Source organism: Mobula hypostoma, chromosome 8 (genome assembly GCF_963921235.1).
Source record: "Mobula hypostoma chromosome 8, sMobHyp1.1, whole genome shotgun sequence".
Classification (NCBI taxonomy): domain Eukaryota; kingdom Metazoa; phylum Chordata; class Chondrichthyes; order Myliobatiformes; family Myliobatidae; genus Mobula; species Mobula hypostoma.
In genome coordinates, this window is record NC_086104.1 from 146,399,558 (window position 1) to 146,421,736 (window position 22,179).

Genomic DNA, 22,179 nt, shown 5'->3' on the forward strand with positions numbered 1-22,179 from the left:
TCTCAGGATTGTATATGGTGACATATGTGTACTTTGATAATAAATTCACTTTGAACATTTAGAACCATTCACACAAACTGATGTCAGGAGAAGGTGGAAGGGGCAGTTACTGGCTGTACCTGGTTGGAGACACAAGATAAAAAGAATGGCCGAGATAATTTGGAATCTTTTACCTGATAATTTTCCAGTGTGTACATTGGCATGAAAATGAGGGAAGCCATATCAAGAGCATTTTCAGAAATGCGCTGTGATCAAATGGCCATTAGATACCCATAAGCACAAGGGATTCTGCAGATGCTGAAAATCTGCAGCAATATAGAGCAAATGCTGGAGGAACTCAGCAGGTTGGGTAGCACCTATAGAAGAGAATATACAGTCAATGTTTCAGGCTGAGACCCTTCATCAGAACTGGAGAGGAAGGGGGAAGAAGCCAGATTAAGAAGCTGGAGGGAGGGGAAGCTGTACAAGCCTACTCCTCTTTATACTGACCAACTATTCTCTTTCTCTCCACAGATGATGCTTGACTGTGTGAGTCCTTCCAGAAGATTGTTTGTAGCTCCAAATTCCAGCATCGCCTCCAGTAGCTCTTATTTTTATTCTAGCCCCTATATGCCACTTAGGGTATGACTCCATTATTATAACTAACCCATTGTTTGGAATCCAACTTGTGCCCTTACTTCAGGTTTGAGATAGTACTGCTGAGGGGGAGTGACAACTTGCTGGTGGTAACAAAACAAGAAATACAACTAAATACTTTATTAATAACATATTTTCATGAAAAAAGAATTATGGTGAAAGATCACCGCAAATAATTAAGAGACAAGCAAAGGCAAGGCTGAATTGAGGGTGTGGTGGCAAGGTCAGGGCTTATTCAAGACAAAGTCAGGGCGAGAAGCATGGAGAAAAGTTGGAGCAGAGGAGAGGCAGGTACAAGGCCTATCCACCTAAACCAAGAGCAAGATTTGATCGATCTAAGCACTGGGGCAACTTAGAAAGGTCAAGTACAAGCTGAAACGTGGCAGAGGAGTCCAGGCCCGGAGGGTATTGATGCAAAAGGGTCTGGATCTTACAGCGAGGAATGACCTGATGTTTGGACAATTTAAGCAACGGACAGATGAATTGAAAAAACAGGGTGTCGGGTCCAGAAGCAATGGTTGGTCTGGTCCTCCTCACTGCTCCAAGACGTTTACTCTTCTCTTTGCTGCACTGAGATTGAGGCCTTGGAATTGCTCCAGCTGCTCTGGGCTTCATGTCTGAAGACTCACTTTCATTCTAAATGCTATTTACTTAGTTTTATTGCTTTCACAATTTGTTTTCCTTCTCTTTCTCTCTTTCTGCACATTGGGTGTTCGTTGCTCTTCATTTTTTTGATGGTTCTTTTGGATTCCTTTTTTGGTGGCTGCCTGTAAGGAGACGAATCTTAAGGTTATATAATGTATACATACTTTATAATAAATGTACTTTGAACTTTGAAATATGACTTGTAATCCAACCTACATCGTTCCTAAGAGGGATGGATTTGGTGCTTAACCATTTCCATTGCTGTCGTAGTCTTCACTCTCACAAAGTCTCTAGGGGCGGTGAGTTAGCAGTATGGACACTGGTCAAGGTGTTGGAGATTTATGGTGCCAATACAATTTTCTCTAACAGTTAACAACTTCAAGAGACAAAATGTGCAGTCATGGTAGGGATTGAGGATACATTGCTGGACTTCATTTTTCTCCATTTTCCCACCTCTTCATTCACCTATCTCAATGTCTGAGATCCTCTCTGAAAATCTATTACCTCTTCAATTTATCTGTTTCATCATCTGAATATTTATTGCATCTTTGTTCATTTATTTCCTATTCTCTTTATTGCATCTTTTATCCATCCTACTATTTTCTATCTCCCTCTGTAGGTTTACCTCCCCACCACTGGCAGTATCTACAGGAAGTGCCACCTCAAGACCTCAAGAAGGAACACCTATCATCAAAGAATCCCATCATCCAGATCATGACTTCTTCTCACGGCTACCATCGTGAAGGAGGTATAGAAGCCTGGGTTCTGATACCGCCAGGACCAAGAGCAGTTACACCCCTCCAATCATTCGGTTCTTGAACGAACCAGCACAACCTTCATCTCTAAACTGTAGCAACGCTACAACTTTAACCACTTTATACTAAAATAGAAATTGGTTTTCTCATTCTAAATGTGTTTTCTAGTAGAACATTGAGGTGCAAGAAGGTGCCATGCAACTACAGTGACGTTCTGCAGGCTACGTACAATACTTGTAAATGTACCTCTTCTGAATTATTGTCACTGCAATCTATAGCCTGTAATTTTCCTTTAAGCAACGTACTTTTAAATTTACTTTTTTTCTGTTGTAATTGCATAGTTTGTTGTCTTTTCAGCACTGGTTGTCCCAGTTGGTGTGGTCTTTCATTGATTCTATTATGGCTATTGGATTTATTGAGTATGCCCACAAGAAAATGAATCTCTGGGTTGTATATGATGACATATATGAACTTGAATAATAAATTTTCTTTGAACTTTGAATAACATATGTTTAATGCTGCTTATATGATGCTATGGCTTGTGATGCTGCTACAAGTTTTCATTTGATCTGTGCTTACATGTACTTTGACAGTACATATGACAACAAATTTGACTTTACCCTCGTTTATCCATTTATCTTTCGATCTATCTCTCACTTATCTGTTTCCCTCAATCTTTACACCTATCTATTTACCTATCCATCCTTCTATCTACCTCTCTACCAGTCCTGAAGAAGTTTCTGGGCTCGAAACGTCAACAGTTTATTCCTTTCCATAGATGCTGCCTGACCTGCTGAGTTCCTCCAGCATTTTGTTTGTGCTCCTCTGGATTTCCAGCATCTGTAGAATAATCTCAGCTATTTATCGATTTCACCATCTAGATGATCAGCTATCATTTATTTTTCTATCTCTCTATCCCTTTTCTCACTGTTCATCTGTATACCTATCTACCTACCTATTTTACATTTCTCTGCCTGTGCAGCTGTCCCACCATTTCTCGATCATTTATCTGCCTCTCTGTCTACCTGTCTATTTATCTTTCTACGCAGCTAGGTCAATTTCGCATAAAGGCAGGTGGTCAGAGGATAAATTCTCAGAAAGATTAGGACCCATGGGTGGTGATAAATCTTCCTCCTTGAACTAATTTTATTAAGCCCCTAATTATAATTGGTGTAAGGAAGCTTTATTTTAAACCAGTTATGGCATGCACAGTAGCAGGGATGTGAAATGTAATTTCCCTGGACGAGCTGTCTGTGATGATATCTGGAGCCCTTGCTGTTCACAGGATGAGCTCTGACAGACTCAGTCTGTGGTTTAGGATCCCGGTCTGTCTTTGCGCTATTCCATTCTAGTCAGGTGGAATAAAAATATCATTTATATTTTTTCTGCCTTGCCAATTTTTATTTGTTGAGCAAGGATAATTATGCCAAGGCTCCCTGCAAGAGATTTATCCTTCCAATAACAAGGATGTTTGTGATTAAATGGACAACAATTATGCTGCGCTTTGAACCATTCAGGAGCATAGCACCGAGATCAATAACAGGGAGTTTTCGTTGTATGGATAAAGTAGTGCTAATACCTTGTTCATGCTAATGCATCTGTGATAATGTTGTTGAATGATCCGGCACTTTGCTGTCTTCAAGCAGGTTCAGTGAGGATCCCAGCAAAGTGTGTGGCCTGCAGGCCAAGAAGCCTGGAGATAGGGCACAAACCCATGATGAACTCCAATTCTCACTGACCTCAGTGCTGAGGAAGATTAAAATCCATGAAGGCGAGCTGGTGTTCGGCATCGTCTACCGTGTGTGGCCAGTCTCTCTCTCCCTCTCGCCTGCTGTTCCCAGAATAATGTGCCTGGGTATGAACAGTCTCTCTGTCTCTTTCCCTCTTGCGGAGTGCTACCAGAGTCTTGAGTCCTGGGCAAGGTTTAGCTGATGTGGTTTGTAGATTGGGCTTTGTAGTTTATGTTATGATTTTTTCTGGTTTCTGGTCACTCCTACTTTTTTGTTGCTACTTTGTACGGTTTTGATTGGGGCCGCCTGGCTCAATCAAACACAGCACGAGATTGAATTGAAATGAATATGCTTGGACTCCTTCTGTTTGATGTTTTATATTATGTGTTTTTCACTCATTTTTTGCCATATTCACAATTTGTTTTTTGTGTGTTGGGGTTTTGATGTTTTTCTATGGCTTTCTTTGTTTCATGGCTGTCTGTGGGAAGACAAATCTCAAGGTTGTATACTGCGTACATACTTTGATAGTAAATGTACGAGGGGTGATTGATAAGTTTGTGGCCTAAGGTAGAAGGAGTCAATCTTAGAAAACCTAGCACATTTATTTTTCAACATAGTCCACTCCTGCACTTACACACTTAGTCCAGCAGTCGTGCAGCATACGGATCTTGGACCTACAGAAAGTGTCCACAGCAGGGCTGATTGATAACTTCGTGGCCTAAGGTAGAAGGAGATGAGTTATACAGCTCTCTTTACATGCACGTGCAGTTTAACTCTTTGAGTGAATATGCAGAAAGTTTGAAGTTAAAAACTCATTTCTGTCTACCCTGGGCCACAAACTTATCAATCACCCCTGATGAGTTATTAACCTCAGACTTTCAGTATTATCACTCAAAGAGTTGAAGTGCACGTGCATGTAACGAGAGCTGTATAACTCATCTCCTTCTGCCTTAGGCCACAAACTTATCAATCACCCTTCGTACTTTGAGTCTTTGAATATAGGCAAAAATGGCAGGAATATTAATTTTCCCAGTGGCCTTGCAAGGTTGAAAGCAGGAATTTTCTGAAGATAGAGAGGAAGATTAAAAACACAAAAAAAGTCTCAGATGCTGATGATTGATTCAGTTGGATAAGTGGCACTGAGAAAGGTCGCTCAAGATCCTATGTTCAGCAAGGAGGGCCAATCATAATCCTGATTTAAAAGAGGAAAGCGAGGACAGGAAAAAAATAAATGGACCAATTGGATCAAAGAAGCACATCAGTTTGTCTTTGAAGCAGTTTTGTATGATATTGGTAATATCCCTTCTTGGGCACAACTGGCACAGGAGCTCACCAGTAAATGGCAACTAACTAGTTGCCTACATACTGCTATCTACTGTAGTTAAAACTATTTGGAGCATTGCATGTATTACATTTTGCATAGACTATAAGACCACAAGACACAGGAGCAGAATTAGGCTGTTCAGCCCATCAAGTCTGCTCCATTATTGTATCATAGCTGATTCATTATCCCCGTCAATCGTGATTCATTCGCCACTTTGAACATACGCAATGACATGGCCTCCACAGCCATCTGTGGCAACGAACTTCACAGATTTGATCCACGTTTTGGCTAAAGATATTCCTTCTCATCTGTGTTCTAAATGGATGTCCCTCTATTCTGCCCTCTGGTCTTTTATTTATTATATAGACATCCGTTAGTCTCGTGAGACCATAGATTTGTGCCTTGGAAGGTTTCCAGAGCGCAGGCCTGAGCAAGGTTGTATGGAAGACCGGCAGTTGCCCATGCTGCAAGTCTCCCCTCTCCAAGCCACCAATGTTGTCCAAGGGAAGGGCACTAGGGCCGATACAGATTGGCACCAGTGTCATCGCACAGCAATGTGTGGTTAAGTGCCTTGCTCAAGGACACAACACGTTGCTTCAGCTGAGGCTCGAACTAGCGACCTTCAGATCACTAGACTGATGCCTTAACCACTTGGCCATGCGCCTCTGGTCCTACACTCAGCCACTATCTGAACCATCGTCTCCACATCCACTCTATTTATAGCTTTTAATATCCAATAGGTTTCAATTAGCTACTCCACACCCCACCGCCACCATTTGTCTAACCTCCTGTGAGTAGAGGCCCTGAGTCATCAGATGCTCCTCATACATTAACACCTTTATTCCCAGAATCATTCTCATGAATTTTCTTTGGACACTCTCCAGTAGACTTTTATATAGATAAGGGGTCCAAAACTGTTCACCATACTCCAGGCAATCTGGCCAATGTCTTATAAAGCCTCAGCATTATTTATTTGTTTTTATAGTCTAGTCCTCTTGAAATGAATGCTGACATTGAATTTGCATTCCTTACATTCCCTACCACCAATTCAACCTGCAAGTTAACTTTTAGGGCACCTTGCTCATGGCCTCCTAAGTCTCTTTCTACCTCTGACTTTTTAAATTTTCTCCCCAACTAGAAAATAGTCTATCTCATTATTCTTTCTACCAAAGTGCATGGCCATACACTTCTCTACACTATATTACTTCTGCTACTTCTTGGTCCATAGTTCTATTCTAGATTTTTCACATCTTTAATATTATCTCATTTGTTTTTTCTTCCATTTTAGTAAATAACTCACAAATCAAGTCAAATAGAAAGAGAAGTGGAAGGAAGCTTGAACGGAGCAAAACCATTGGCATGAAACTAAATGACTAATTAGATTCATAGAGCGTTACAACCCAGAAACAGGCCCTTCAGCCCATCTAGGCCATACCAAATAATTATTCCGCCTATAACCATAGCCATCTATAACCCTCCCATCCATGTACGTATACAATACAGGGGCACAATTGAGAGCATCCTGACTGGCTGTATCACTGCCTGGTATGGGAACCGTACTTCCCTCAATTGTAGGACTCTGCAGAGAGTGGTGCCGACAGCCCAGCGCATTTGTAGATGGGAACTTCCCACTATTCAGGATATTTACAAAGACAGTTGTGTAAAAAGGGCCCAAAGGATCATTTGGAGACCCGAGCCACCCCAACCACAAACTATTCCAGCGGCTACCATCCGAGAAACAGTACCACAGCATTAAAGCCGGGACCAACAGGCTCCGGGACAGCTTCTTCCACCAGGCCATCAGACTGATTAATTCATGCTGATGCAATTGTATTTCTGTGTTATATTGACTGTCTTGTTGTACATACTATTTATCATAAATTACTATAAATTGCACAGTGTACCTTTAGCTGGAGATGCAACATAAAGATTTTTACTCCTCATGTATATGAAGGATGTAAGTAATAAAGTCAATTCAATAAAAGTTGGAACCAAACCTGTTAATAATTCATTGACTTCTGCACTGAAAGCCCTACTGCAGAGGAATCCATTAGGTACACAGAGACTTTTGGCAACCTTATCTCTATGTTAAACATATGACCCTATTTTTTAAAGATGGTGACACCAAGATCTGGGTTCTTCCATGTCCATCATTCCAACATTCCTCAGAATCCTTTATGTTTCAATCAAGTCCTAAACTTCAGAGCATGTGTGCCTAGCTCCTGCCAACCGTCTGCACAAAATAACCTGCCAGGATTAGAAGATAACAGCAAAGAATTTTGTGTCTCTTGCATTTCAAAAAAAAATTGGATTGTCCAGCAAATTCAATGCTCTCAACTTCACAAACTACTGCAACTTCAATGCTATGTATGATATTAACCTCCAGGAAAGGGTAGTCTTCAGGGCAAAATTCATCAAAATATCATTCTAGAAAAGCAGGGGGTAAGCTTGTAGCTCTATCAAAACCCGATTAGACCACACTGGTTAGAACACACTATTGTGTTCAGTTCTGGTCTCTTCATTATAGGAAAGGATGTCAAAGCTTCGGAGAGGGTTCAGAGATTTGCCAGGATATTGCCTGGATTGGAGAATCTATTCTGGAGGTCTATTCAACCATTTAATTCTCCTTCCCTGTCCTCATAACTTGCTCAACACCTGCTTTGGATTCCCCCCCCCCTCCACTTTATTCCATGATGAACTGTCCTCTGCTATCAGATTTCTTCTACAATAGTCTTCTACCCCATTGACCTATCACTTCTGAGCTATCACTTCACATCTCCACTGCACCCAAGGACCATCCTCTCACCAGATCTCAACTATTACTTGCCAGCTTGAAAACCAACCACACCTCAGCCTTCTTATTCGGGCCTATGCCCCCTTTCCTTTCAAGACCTGGTGGATGGTCTCAACCCACATATGAAACGTATAAGATTATTAAGGGATTGGACACGCTAGAGGCAGGAAACATGTTCCTGATGTTGGGGGAGTCCAGAACCAGAGGACACCGTTTAAGAATAAGGGGTAGACAATTTAGAACGGAGTTGAGGAAAAACTTTTTCACACAGAGGGTTATAGTTCTGTGGAATGCTCTGCCTCAGAAGGCAGTGGAGGCCAATTCTCTGGATTCTTTCAAAAAAGTTAGATAGAGCTCTTAAAGATAGCAGAATGAAAGGATATGGGGAGAAGGCAGGAAAAGGGTACTGATTGTGGATGATCAGCCATGATCACAGTGAATGGTGGTGCTGGCTTGAAGGGCTGAATGGCCTACTCCTGCACCTATTGTCTATTGTCTATTAACCCAAAATTTCAACTCCTTATTACCCTCCATAGCTGCTGCCTGGCCTATTGAGTTCCTCCAATATTATTTGTGTGTTGCTCTGGATTAGAGAACATTTCTCATGAGGAAAGGTTGAGTGGCCTAGGACTTTTCTCTTTGGGGCAAAGGAGGACAAGAGAAATATTGATAGAAGTGTATAAGATTATGAGAACCATAGACAATGTAGCGAGTCATAAACTCAAGGGATTCTGCAGAATGCTGGAAATCCAAAGCAACACACACAAATTGCTGGAAGAACTCTGCAGACCAGGTAGCATCTATGGAAATGTATATATGCAAAGACAGTCAGCATCTTTTTCCTAGGGTGGCAAAGCTGAATACAAGAGGATGCCTATTCAAGGTACTTGGCAGGAAATTTAAGTAGGTACAGAGACTGGGAAGTGCTTGGAACACTGCTGGTACATTAGGGACAGTTAAGATACTCATAGGTAGGTTCATGGATGTAAGAAAACTAGAGGGTTATGGTCTGTGTAGGAGGGAAGCGTTAGACTGATCATCAAATAGGTTTATATAGATAAACAGAACAATGAAAAGCCTGTACTGGTCTGTTTTGTTCTATGTTCTATGTTCAAACCTTCTCTGAACAACCTCATCCTTCTTTTAAATAAAGGGCTCACACTTGCAAAGATGTGACCTCACCAATGCTCTTTATAACTGAAGTATAACTTTACTGCATTTGTATTCAGGATGCCTCGGAATAAATGATAACACTCTATCAGCTTTGCTAATTCCTTGCTAAACCTGTATACTGGCATTTTGGAAATCATTCATTCGGACAGCTTTGCATCTCGGAGCCCTGCAGACATTCGTATTTAGATAATCTGCTTCCTTTTTTTTAATTTTCCTGCCACATTTTATTTTATTATACATCATTCACCAGGTCTTTCCTCACTTTGTTGCCTCCTTGTGCCCTCTTCATAACTTTCCTTCTGAACAATGAGGCATTTGATCACGAACATAGGTAAGAAAGGGTTTAGAGCTGGGGTTCCCAACCTGGAGTCAATTACCCTTGGGTTAATAGCAAGGTTTCATAGTCAAAAAGAAGGTTGGGAACCCCTGGTTTGGAGGCTTATAGACCACGCAAAGGCAACTAGGAATAACTCCGACAGATGTTAGTTGGCATGGACATGTTTGACCAAAGGTGCTGTTTCCATGCTATTTAAGTCCATGACTCTAACTTTGTGACACCAGTAAAGTCACCAATCATGCCTACAGTGCCTCATCCAAATCGTTTATATAAATTGCAAATTTTTAAACCAGACTCCACAACTAGATTTATTATCGCTGACTTGTACATGAAATTTGTTGTTCTGCGGCAGCAGTACAATGCAAATGTGTACAGTACTATAAATCATGAAGATAGATAAAACAGCGCAACAAAAAAAGAGAACGATGAGGTAGAGTTCAGGGGTTCATAGACTGCTCAGAAATCTGATGATGGTGGGGAAGAAGCTGGTCCTTAATCGTTGTGTGTGGGTCTTCAGGCTCCTTTACCTCCTTCCTGACGGTAATAAGAAGAGGTTATGTCCTGGATGGCAAGAGTTCTTTATGATGGATGCTGCCTTCTTCAGACACCGTTGTTTTGAAGGTGTTCTGAAGACGGCATCCATCATTAAGGACCCTCACCATCTGGTATAGATCTGTGCCCCAATCCCTGGAGCGCACAACTTTCGACTCCTTGCCAAACAGAAAAGAAAAAAGCCCTACATTCTCTGAGGCCTGTTAGCTAGCCAATTATCCATGCACGGCATAATGCTACCTCCCACACCGTGATCTTTTTGTTTTCACGCTACAAAAATGAAGATCAATTTCCTCCTTCAATCCTGCTGGCAGACGAGTTGCCAAGCATTCACTTTGAAACTGAGCCATGCTAAGAGGCCATTTACTGTCAGACAGCGTAGAAGCATAGTACAGAGGGAATTGATCTTGGCAATATTGGTGGAACATTAAAGCAAGCAGCACTTGCTCCTCATCACACCCCCATCCTCACAAGAAACCAGCTCTACCGCCACAGCAAGAATCTGAGTTTACCAATTGCATTCTTCAATTGCTAGTGTAACTATAACATGGCACAGCAAAAACAATTAGCCGTCACTGACTGGCAATCTTCCTTCCTTGAACCCTTCAGGAGAATGAAGCTTCCAAAATGATTTCTTCCTCCAACAAACAGACAGACTGAACAAAACTGAGTAAATTATCGGTTAATGGTGGAATCCTGAGTGTGCATTGGGGAATCAGACAGGATTTGAACATTTGGTGCTGGCACATTGAGGTGGAAAAGGGAATTAAAAAGGATACATGTGAAATATACACTCAATGGCCATTTTATTCATTTCAGGAGTGTCCCTAATGAAGTGAGCACATGAATAAAGTCCTGGTGAAGGACCCTGCACCAAAGTGTCGACTGGTTCTTCTAATCCATAGATGCTGACTGACTAGCTAAGCTTCTCCTGCACGTTGTGTATATAGATTTCCAGCATCTTGTGTTTGGAGTTTAACCCTGTGTGGTTTTCTGCTGTTGTATCCCATCCACTCCAAAGATCAATGGTTTGTGCATTCGGAGATGTTCTTCTGCACATCACTGTTGTAACACCATGGTTGTTTGAATTACTGCCTCCTTCCTGTCAGCTTGAACCAGTCTGGCCACTCTCCTCTGACCTCTCTTATTAACAAGGCATTTTGCCCACAGAACTGCCACTCATTAGATTTTTTTTTGTATTTTGCACCATTCTCTGAAACTCTAGAGACTGTTTTGTGTGAAAACCTCAGGAGATCAGCGGTTTCTGAGGTACTCAAACCACCCCATCTGGTATCAAAAATCATTCTGTTGTTTAAGTCATCTAGATCACGTTTTTTCTCCATTTTGATGTTTGGCCTGAATGACTGAACCTCTTGAGCATGTCTGCATACTTTTAGTCATTAAGTTGCTGTCAAATGATTGGCTGATTAGATATTTACATTATCAAGCAGGTATATGTGTGTATATATGTATACACAGTGGGTTGTAGATACAGTATATACGGAGGATTGTAGACCCTTTCCCCCTTTAAGGGCATATTCAAGAGGTTATATTTCAAGAATGTGGCACCCTTTACTAATAATTCTCACCATCCAAGACACAACTTCTTTTTAATATTATCAACGAGGAAGTACAGGATCCTGAAGACCCACACTCAATGATTCAAGAACAGCTTCAGCCCCATTCCAACTATGAACTCATGAACACTGCATCATTATTCCTTTGTTTTTGCATTACTTATTCTTGTAATTTATAGGTGTTTGTCTTTGTACTGTACTTCTCTTCCAGAATGAATAATTTCATGTTGTATGTCTGTAATAGTAACTCTGGGGTGGAGGGATAGAAATATGGTCCTTCCTTAGCTCTGCTAGCCTGCAGGACACCCTTGGGAAAAGTGCAATACCTGTTTAGCCCCCGATCAGGGTCATGGGAAGCCATGGGAGCAGGTGTTGGATGGTCGTATGAGGAGCGGGTGCATATCACACGTCCTGGTTATGCGATCACTAACATCAGGCAGGTGACCTCTGAAGAGTATTGATAATGGCTGGGGTCAGCTGTCTTGTACAGACACTGCCCATAAGAAGGCAATGGCAAAGCACTTCTGTAGAAAAATTTGCTAATCGCGGTCATGGACAGACCATGATTGCCCATGTCATATGACGTGGCACATAATGAATGAATAAATCTAATTATGTTTCAGAAAAATTACCTTTAAAAGCAAACTACCCTTTCTTGCAAGGTCAAATTTTTCATCATCTAATATCTTGGTGTAATAATGAACTGATTTGTCCCTTGAACCATTTGTTCTTTGAATCTCTTACCTGGTCCAACATACTCCTGCAAAAAAATTTCACGTGGCCAAGTAGTTTACTTCTGATTCCCATCCTCATTCTGACATTATTGATCCATGGCCTCATCGTGAGCCAAGATGAGGGCACCCTCAGGGAGGAGGAGCAACACCTTATATTCCGTCTGGGTAGCTTCCACACGATGGCATGAATATCAATTTCTCCTTCAGGTAAACCAGTTCCATTCCCACCTCTACTTCTGTTATTCCCCACTCAGACCTTTTACCTCATCTCACCTGCCAGTCACCTCCCCCTGGGTTCCTTCCTCCTTCCCCTTCACCTGTAATCTATTCTCCTCTTCAATCAGATTCCTTCTTCTCCAGCACGTGATCCTTCCCCACCACCTGGCTTCACCTGTCACCTTCCAGCTACCCTCCTTCTGCTACCCCCCACCTTTTCATTCTGGCATCTTCTTCATCCTTCTCGGTCCCGAAGAAGGGTCTCAACCTGAAATGTTGACTATCTCAGCCTGACCTGCTGAGTTCCTCCAGCATTCTGTGTGTGTTGTTATTCTCTTACCAGACCTGTGCTCACCGTCTCCTCATTAAGCAACACCACTTCCTTTCTTAATTTTGTTTCTCCCTGCCTCAGTAACAGCGTTCAGTTCCGCAAACCTTTGAAATATTGCTGCTCCCTTTTCCTTTCCATATTAATCATTCCATTATGTTTTCCTCATTTACAAACCTCTCCACCTCTCTTTTCTCTCTAAAGACATTCCTTTAAAGTACTTGGTCACAAAATACAATATGTTCCAGCTGAGCTAGTAGCAATTTTTTTGTACTACTCCTGTGAAATACCTCAATGTGTTTGACAAGTTAGATGCTACATAAAAGCAAGTTATTGCAACATATGCTTCAGTAGTTTTCCCAGATAACTGATATTGAAAGCTATAATCTCTGTGTTGTATATTTTGTATAGGACTTTGCAACTTATCTTATTTACGTACCGCCTGTTATGTCACTGGCATTTAGGGCAGCAATGGAGATTCTCTGTCTCTAGTGGTGTGCACGGCTTCCTTCATCATGTCAATAGCTTCCTCACAGTTTTCACTACTCTCAGTCATGCTATACCCTGCTGGAGACTCAGAAATACCATTACACTCAGATGCAGAAGGATTCTTCATTGCTGTTTCTGTAACTATTTTGTTTTACCAATCAGGGTTGTTAACCCTGAGTTGAACCCCCAAACCTGGAGGACTGGTGGACCACTCTTAGTCTGGCCTCTACCCTTTGACCTGTTTGGCATGGGTCACCCTACCAAGAGTCAAAGCATAAAGCCCTGACACCAGACAACATAATTATCTTGGTCATTGCAACCCAATGACAAGTTTGTGGTCTTCTTGGAGGTCCTAATTTATCTGCCAGATTTAAACCTTTCACTGTAGAGAGAGAACAAGCATCTCATTTTTGCAATTAGTAACAATTTTTCCCAAGGTACCAACTGTTGAAAAAGACATGATGTCATTATCATGTTAATGATGAAATATCAGTGATTATAATTTATTTTTGGTTTTGATTGTCAAATGTCAGAAACTTTAAAGTCAAATTGCTGTATTTGGAGATAATGTTTGCTGATGTGTGCAGGCAATCCCACCTCATTCAGATGTCAAGTGCAATCCCGTTGTTTCACCAGCTGCACACTCAGTCTGTTAGTCACTTAAACATCCATTGTCCATGTTCTTACTCCTTGTCAGTCACGTCGCACAACAGCTGCCAGCCACACTAGTTGTTTCTATCAGTCACTCACTCTTACTGCCCTAGTCTATCAAACATCCAACCAGCATACAACAATCAATCTCAGTCATCTGGAGATGTGCATTTTTGGTCCTAATCTAGTTCTCAAGTCAAGTCATTGCAACTCCCTCAGTTCAATTCCATCATTATCAAGTCATCCATTAAGCTTTTTTTCCCTAGATATAGGCTCAGTGGCCACTTTATTAGGTAATATAAAGTGGCCACTGAATGTAGGTCTATGGTTTTCTGCTGCTGGAGCCCATCAAATTTCAACATGTTGTGCATTCAGAGATGCTCTTCTGCACACCACCATTGTAACCCGTGTCAGCTTTCTATCAGCTTGAACTACTCTGTCCAGTCTCCTCTGATATCTCTTATTAACCGGATGTTTTCATCAACAGATGTTTTTGTTTATTATTTCTGCACCATTCTCTGTACATATTAGGGAATGTTGGGTACGAGAATTCCACAAGGTCAGAAGTTCCCATGATACTCAAATCATCCATCTGGCACCAACAATCATTCCATGGTCAAAGTCCCTTAGATCACATTTCTTCCCCATTCTGATATTTGGTCTAATCATCAATTGAACCTCTTGACCATGTCTGCATGCTTTTATGCATTGAGATGACTAATTACATATTTGCATTAATAAGCAGGTTTAAAGTGGTCAATGAGTATAGTAACCTAACAATAACCATGAGTAAGATCTTAGTGAATGCACCGTAGGGGGATGTGGAGACTAGGTCATTGGATGCACTTAAAGAAGCACCTGATCTGAACTGAGCTCATTTGTTTCCATAACCTATGGACTCACCTTCAAGGACTCTACATCTCATGTTGTTAGTATTATTTATTTACTATTTATTATTTATTATCATTACTTTTTGGAGAGTTTGTGTACTTTTGCACATTATTTGTCAGTCTTTGTGTATAGTTTTTCTTTGATTCTGTTGGTTTTCTTTCTACTCTGAATGCCTGAAAAAAAATCTCAGGATAGTATGTACATATTTTGATTACAAACTTACTTTGAACTTGTCCTTCAACATCGGCCCTGTAGCAACTGATCCTGTTCTGTCTGAAGATCAAACCAAAAACTGCATATGCTAAAAAAAGAACTGAAATCACTGGAAGCACGCAGTCTGTGGAAATGAACAGAAAATGTTGAAGCACCCACCTAGTCAGGCAGCATCTGTAAGTAAAAACAAATATTCGCAACACATACAAAATGCTGTAGGAACTCAACAAGCCAGGCAGCATCAATGGAAAAGGGTAAACAGTCTGAACTCTGATTACCTGAGCTTTGATAGCATTGTGCTAACTGCAACGCTGCCAGGGCACCCATAATTCGTCCTTATTATTATCCTGACTTTTGCATTTATCTACCTTATTACCATTGCAAGCAGGATGTGAATCCAGTCATGTTTTAAGCTGAGGTTATGTTGATGGACATAATGCTATGTCTAATAGATTGCTTGGGGTAAGAATTCATGAGCTGAGTCATTTTTCAACTCAACTGGTTGCAGTCACTACAAAAGCTATGTCTCTTTCCCTGTTCTCATATATTCCCCGGCTGTTCTCAAATTCTCCAAGGTGGATTGTTTTTCCAAGGAGATTACACAGTCTGAAATTGAATCCTTTGGTTCTGCATCAGAGCACAGTTCACATTGTCATAAGACTGGGGGATCAAACAAGAGAAGAGAAAAGAATTGGTTTTTGGGATAATGACAATTTCTTCAAAAATATAAATATCTTTCTCTTTGACACAGAATTCACTTGCTACATCAGATTCTGTGATCATTGATCACTCTAAATCCACACAGAATTGGGAAAGTGTCACAACTAATTCTGAACATGAACGGCTTTAAGAAAAGTTGGAGGCCCACATTCCGGTTAATCAGTCAAAGCGTTGGCTCTTGTCCTACCTTTAATTAATGAGCTTCAGTTTGAAGAACAATTCAGAAGCTACAACTGACCGTGGGCACTGCTTGATGAAGGAGAAGAAAATTAAGACCATAAGATATAGGAGCAGAATTAAGCTATTTGGCCCATCAAGTCTGCTCTGCCATTTCTTCAATTTTCCTGTCAGCCCCAATCTCCTGCCCTGGCCAATCAAGATCTTATGAACTTCTGCCTTAAATATTCATAAAGGCTTGGCCTCAACAGCTGCCTGTGGCAAAGAATTCCACAGAGTCACCACTCTCTGGCTAAAGAAATTCCTCCTCGTCTTCATTCTAAAAGGATGGCTGTCATAAGGTTGTGGCTGGGAACGGACCCAAGTGCAAGACACAGACACTGCAGTAACTAGGGACAGGACTAGGATATGAAAACCGGGAACCCGGAACAAGACTGGAGAAGAGAGCTAGGAGCCCGGGCTTGGACTCCGAGCCAGAGACTGGACAAGGACCCAGTACCTGGGTCTTGCCTCTGGCTCGGACCCCAGAACTAGGCAAGGATGAGACTTGGCTGGCAGGCAGGATGAGGCTTGAGACTAGAGACTAGAGACAAGGCCTGGCTAGAGACTAGAGGCGAGGCTTGGCTAGAGAGTTTGAGGCTTGGGGTCTTGAAGCTCCTCCTCGGCAGAGCGTGGTACTCCTGGGCAGGGCGCGGATCTCCACCCGATGGAGGCAAGGGACAAGAAGGGAGCTAGGTACAGGGTGGCTCCAAGACAAGACTACAGGCGAGGTGAGGCGAAAGTTACCAGCAAGACAAGGCAGGGCTTCAGGCGAGCAAAACAGAAGGCAGGGAAAGGGATACAAGGAGTAAGGACAAGAACAATTCCAGCAGCCACGCCCTGGTCTTTGGAGGTATTTATGCAGCCAGCCCCAACGAGAATCAGCTGCCTCAATTAGTGCTCAACAGGAACAGAAACAGGGTAGACAGGAAAACCTGGAGCAAGGGTCGATGGACCGGACCGTGGACCGGAATGCGGACTTCACGGACCAGACCATGACAATGCCCTTCTATTCTGAAGCTGTTTCCTCTGGGCTTAGACTCTCCCACCATGGAAGCATCCTCTCTACATCCACTCTATCAAGGCCTTTCACCATTCAATAGGTTTCAATGAGGTCACCCCTCATTCTTCTGAATTCTGGTGAATACAGGCCTGAGCCATCCAGCACTCTTCATGCGACAAGCCATTCAATCCCGAAATCATTTTTGTGAACCTCTCAAATCCCTTTCCACCTCAGTTTTTTGTATTTTCTCTCTATTTAGAAAATAGTCAACCCTTCCATTTGTTCTACCAAAGTGCATACACTACCCAACATTGTATTCCAGCTGCCATTTCTCCTAATCTATCTAAACCCTTCTGTAGCCTCTCTACTTCCTTACAACTACCTGTACTTTCACTTAGCTTCATATCCTCTTCAAACTTTGCAACAAAGCCATCAATTCCATCATTCAAATCATTGACATATAATGTAAAAAGAATCGGTCCCAACACAAAGCCCTGTGGAACACCACTAGTCACCGGCAGCCAGCCAGAAAAGACTCCCTATATTCCCACTCTTTGCCTCCTGCCCTTCAGCCACTGCTTTATCCATGCTCGAATCTTTCCTGTAATACCATGGGCTCATAACATGTTAAGCAGTTTCATGTGTAACACCTTGTCAAACACCTTCTGAAAATTCAAATACACAACATCAACTGATTCTCTTTTGTCTATTCTACTTGGTATTTCTTCAAAGAATTCCAACAGATTTGTCAGGCAAGATTTTCCCTTGAGGAAACCATGCTAACTACAGCCTATTTTAGCATGTGCCTCCAAGTACCCTGAGACCTCATCCTTAGTAATAAACTCCAACATCTTCCCAACCATTGAGGTCAGACTCACTCACCTATAGTTTCCTTTCTTTTGCTTCTTTCCCTTCTTGAAGAGTGGAGTGACAATTAACTTGGATTTCTTCACTTAATTTATACACGGTGACCTCAATGTTGTAAAGTACTCTAAGGTGGGAGCTTGGGCAGACTCAGTGTAGGAACTTAAATTTTGTTTGTTTAGTCAGGAAGCATATAAAGCATATATTGACCAACCCTTAATTACCTCTGGAGTATATCTGGAGTATTGCCTACAGTTTAGATTGTCCCACCATAGGAAGGATGTTGAGGCTTTGGAGAGTGTGCAGAAGAGGTTTTACCAGGATGCTGCCTGGTTTAGAGGGCACGTGCTGTTATGAGAGTCTGGTTACACTTGGGGAGTTTTCTCTGGAGCTCCAGAGGGAAAGGGGAGATCTGATAGAGTTTTATAAGGTTATGAGAGACATAGATAGAGTAGTCAGACAGTATCTCTTTCCTAGGGTTGAAATGTCACATATCAGAGGGCATTCATTGAAGGCGAGAGGAGGTAGGTTCAAAGGGGATGTGAAGTTCAAAGGGGATTACTCAGAGTGATGGATGCCTGGAATGTGCTGTCTGGTATGGTGCTGTAGGCAAGTGCATTCCGGGCTTTTAAGAGATGTCTGGATAGGTACATGGATGTAAGTAAGATGGAAGGATATTGACATTGTGAAGGTAGGAGGGATTAGTGTTTGGGTGTTCTTGATTTGCCTTTTAGCTGGTTGGCACAACATTGTGGGCTGAATGGCCTGCTCCTGTGCTGTACTGTTCTAAGTTTGCCCTTGAGAAAGTGACAGTAAGCTGCTTCTTTGAACCTCAATAGTCCTTTTGGTGAAAGGGTGGAAGTGAATTCCAAGATTTGGCCCTAGCATGGTAAAGGAATGGTAAACATTTCTAAGTGAAGGTCAAGTTCTTACACTGTGGCAGCACTTTCCACAAACAGAATGCAATGGTTTAAGAAGGGAACACACCACCATTTCCTCATGGCTACTGAAGGATGAGTAATAAATTCTGATCTTGCTAGCGTTATCCACATTCTGTAAAAAAATTATGAAATAAAACCGAAGCTTGAAAGAAAGAATATGTCAGTAACTTGCCACACCTCACAAGCTATGTTGCTTAAGCTAAGATTGGGTGTCTATTATCTTGGCTAACTACTACACCCAGTGGCCACTTTATTAGGTACCTCCCTTCCTTATCAAGAATCCCAGCACCTCTGCCAAAGACACTACTTCATCCACCCTTTGAGGAAGAGTTTCTAATACTCACAGCCTTTTGAGAGAAAGAAAATACCTTATCTATTTCTTAAATGGGTGATACTTTATTTTTAAACAGTGACTCCTATTTCTTGATTCTCCCAGAAGAGGACGCATAGTCACCAAAATAACTACTTCATGAGACCACAGATCTGATATGTTTGAATCCAGTTCTGTTTAGTTAGCTCATCCTCTATCGCAAGACCATCACATCTTCCTTAGATAAGGATATCAACATACAGTACTCAAGATGTAATCACACCAAAGCCTATATAACTGAAACATATACAGATGAAAATCTGCAGGTGCTGGAAATCCAAAGCAACGCACACAAAATGCTGGAGGAACTCAGCAGGCCAGGCAGCATCTATGGGAAAGAAAAAGTAAACAGTGGATGTTCTGGGCCAAGTCCCTTCAGGATTGATGAAGGATCTTGGCACGAAACATTAACCGTTTACTCTTTTACATGGATACTGCCTGGCCTGCTGAGTTCCACCAGCATAACTAAAACATACCCTCCTTCGGACATAGAAGAGTACAGTACAGGGATGGAGCCTTCGGTCCACAATATCTGCACCAAATACAATGCCAAATTAAGCTAAACCCTTCTGCCTGCTCTTGATCTACAGTACTGTGCAAAACTCTTCGGCATATATGAGTGCCTAAGACTTTAGTGTGGGCACGTGGCCAAGTGGTTAAGGCATTGGACTAGCGATCTGAAGGTCATGAGTTCGAGCCCCAGCCGAGGGAACATGTTGTGTCCTTGAGCAAGGCACTTAATCACACATTGCTCTGCGACGACACTGAAGGCAAGCTGTATGGGTCCTAATGCCCTTCCCTTGGACAACATCGGTGTCATGGAGAGGGGAGACTTGCAGCACGGGCAACTGCTGGTCTTCCATACAACCTTGCCCAGGCCTGCACCCTGGAGAGTCATAAGACTAACAGATGCCTTTAAAGACTTCTGCATAGTACTGTATTAATTTTATGTTTTGCATATATGCTGCAAAAAAATGAAATCTCATGCCATATGTGAGTGATGATAAACCTGATTCTGATATGGGTCTCTATTGTGGACTGAGAGTGGGAGGGGGGCAGGGAGAGGGGAATCATGTTTGGGAAAAGGGAGAGGGGAGGGAGTGGGAAGCACTAGAGAGATATTCCACAATGATCAATAAACCAATTGTTTGGAATCAAATGACCTTGCCTGGGGTCTCAAGGCTGGGTGTGTCTGCATCCATGTCACCTATCGCCCCTCACACTCCCTTTTCTGCCACTTGCCTCACACCCCTCCCAGCCTTGCCATTCCCAACATCCTTTGCTCGCACCAGATTTACAAATTCACTCTCTACTCCACGTTGACAAATACAATACTGTGCAAAAGTCTTAGAATCTGAGCTACATATATGCCCCTAAGACTTTTGCACAGTACTATATTTTCCTCTGTTCCCTGTATATTTTTCATATCTCTACTTCAAAGCCTGCTAAACTCCTCTATAGTAGCTACTTCCACCACTTCACTTGGCAACACATTCCAGATCCTCACTACTCTCAGTCTAAGATATTTACCGGGCACTACTCTTTTCAACATTTTCCGTCTCAGATCGGGTGGCGTGGTAGCACATAACGGTTAGCACAATGCTTTACAGTATTAGCATCCAGGGCTCTATTCCTGCCACTACCTGTAAGGAGTTTGCATATTTTCCCTTTGACCACATGGGTTTCCTCCAAGTGCTCCGGTTTCCTCCCACAATCCAAAGACATACTGTTTGGAAGGTTAATTGGGCATTGTGGATTGTCCTGTGATTAGGCTTGATTAAATCGGGGCATTGCCGAGCAGTGTAGTTCAAAGGACCAGACGGGCCTATTCCGAGCTGTATCTCAACGACTAAAAAAGTCTTAGAAACTCCAATCAGCCCAAAGAAACCAATGCAAGGTTATCCAACCTCTGCTTATAACTTATACTGTCTATTCTGGGCAGCATCCTAGTAATCTCCTTCTGCACCCTCTGTAAAGCCTCCACATTCTTCTTGTAATGGGGCAACCAGAACTGTAGATGGTACCCCAGCGTGATCTAAGCAAAGTGTTATATAGTTTCAACATGGCTGGTTGTCTGTCATGTCCGATAATGACTGGAGACCTGTGCAGGAGAGTTTTAAAGTGGAAAAGCCATTGCACTGTGGCAATTCCACTCTCTCAACTTCAAAAGTCCAAGTCCAGTGTTACAAACAAGTGTCACAAACTGGGGTCTTCCTTGGTTGCACTGGATGACCATGATGTCTTCTGTGCTTCGCCATGTCCTATACTTTCCACAGACTGGTGAAGTATTGCCTTCCTGGCTGTTTAATCTCGCTGTAGATCTCATCTGCCCTGTCTACAGGAACTGACTTCGCATGCTAGGACAGGCATGTCCCTGTTTCACAGGGGTATGAAGCCTACAGGCTACCCACACCTGGCTGAGCCCTCCTGTTGAACATGTCTTCCTGACAGTTACACTCAATGGCCCAACTGATGGAGGCAACCCTGCCATATGCCTTCTTTAACCACTCTATCTACTATTATTCCCTTTTTCATGGGGCTATGGACTTGAACCCCAAGATACCATGCCGTATCTCTCGGTAAAAAACAAAAATCCCTCTTCATGTTGGTTTTAAAGGTTCTGCCATTAAATGTATACTTTTCCCTTACACTTGACATCAGAGTGTGCAGTACCTCACTCTTGCCCAAATTAAAATCCCTCTATCTTTGTCCATCCATATCAGCAAACAGTCTCTATCTTTTATACTTACTCTTGTATTAATTCTCTGTAAAAATATTTTTGAAATACCATTGTTTGCTTTACTAATTACTTGCTGTGCCTTCATGAATCATGTATCAGGATGCTCAGATTCCCCTGTTGTCTAAAATGTACTTCATGTTCCTCAAGTACTTTCACCTCATCTGCAGAGAATTCTGTGCCTGATGCTCTGTGTTCTATAGGATCATTTTATTTTATGCCAAGAGCAGGGACCACCAATGAAGGAAATGACACACTCACTGCCTTACGCAGTCAACGTGGC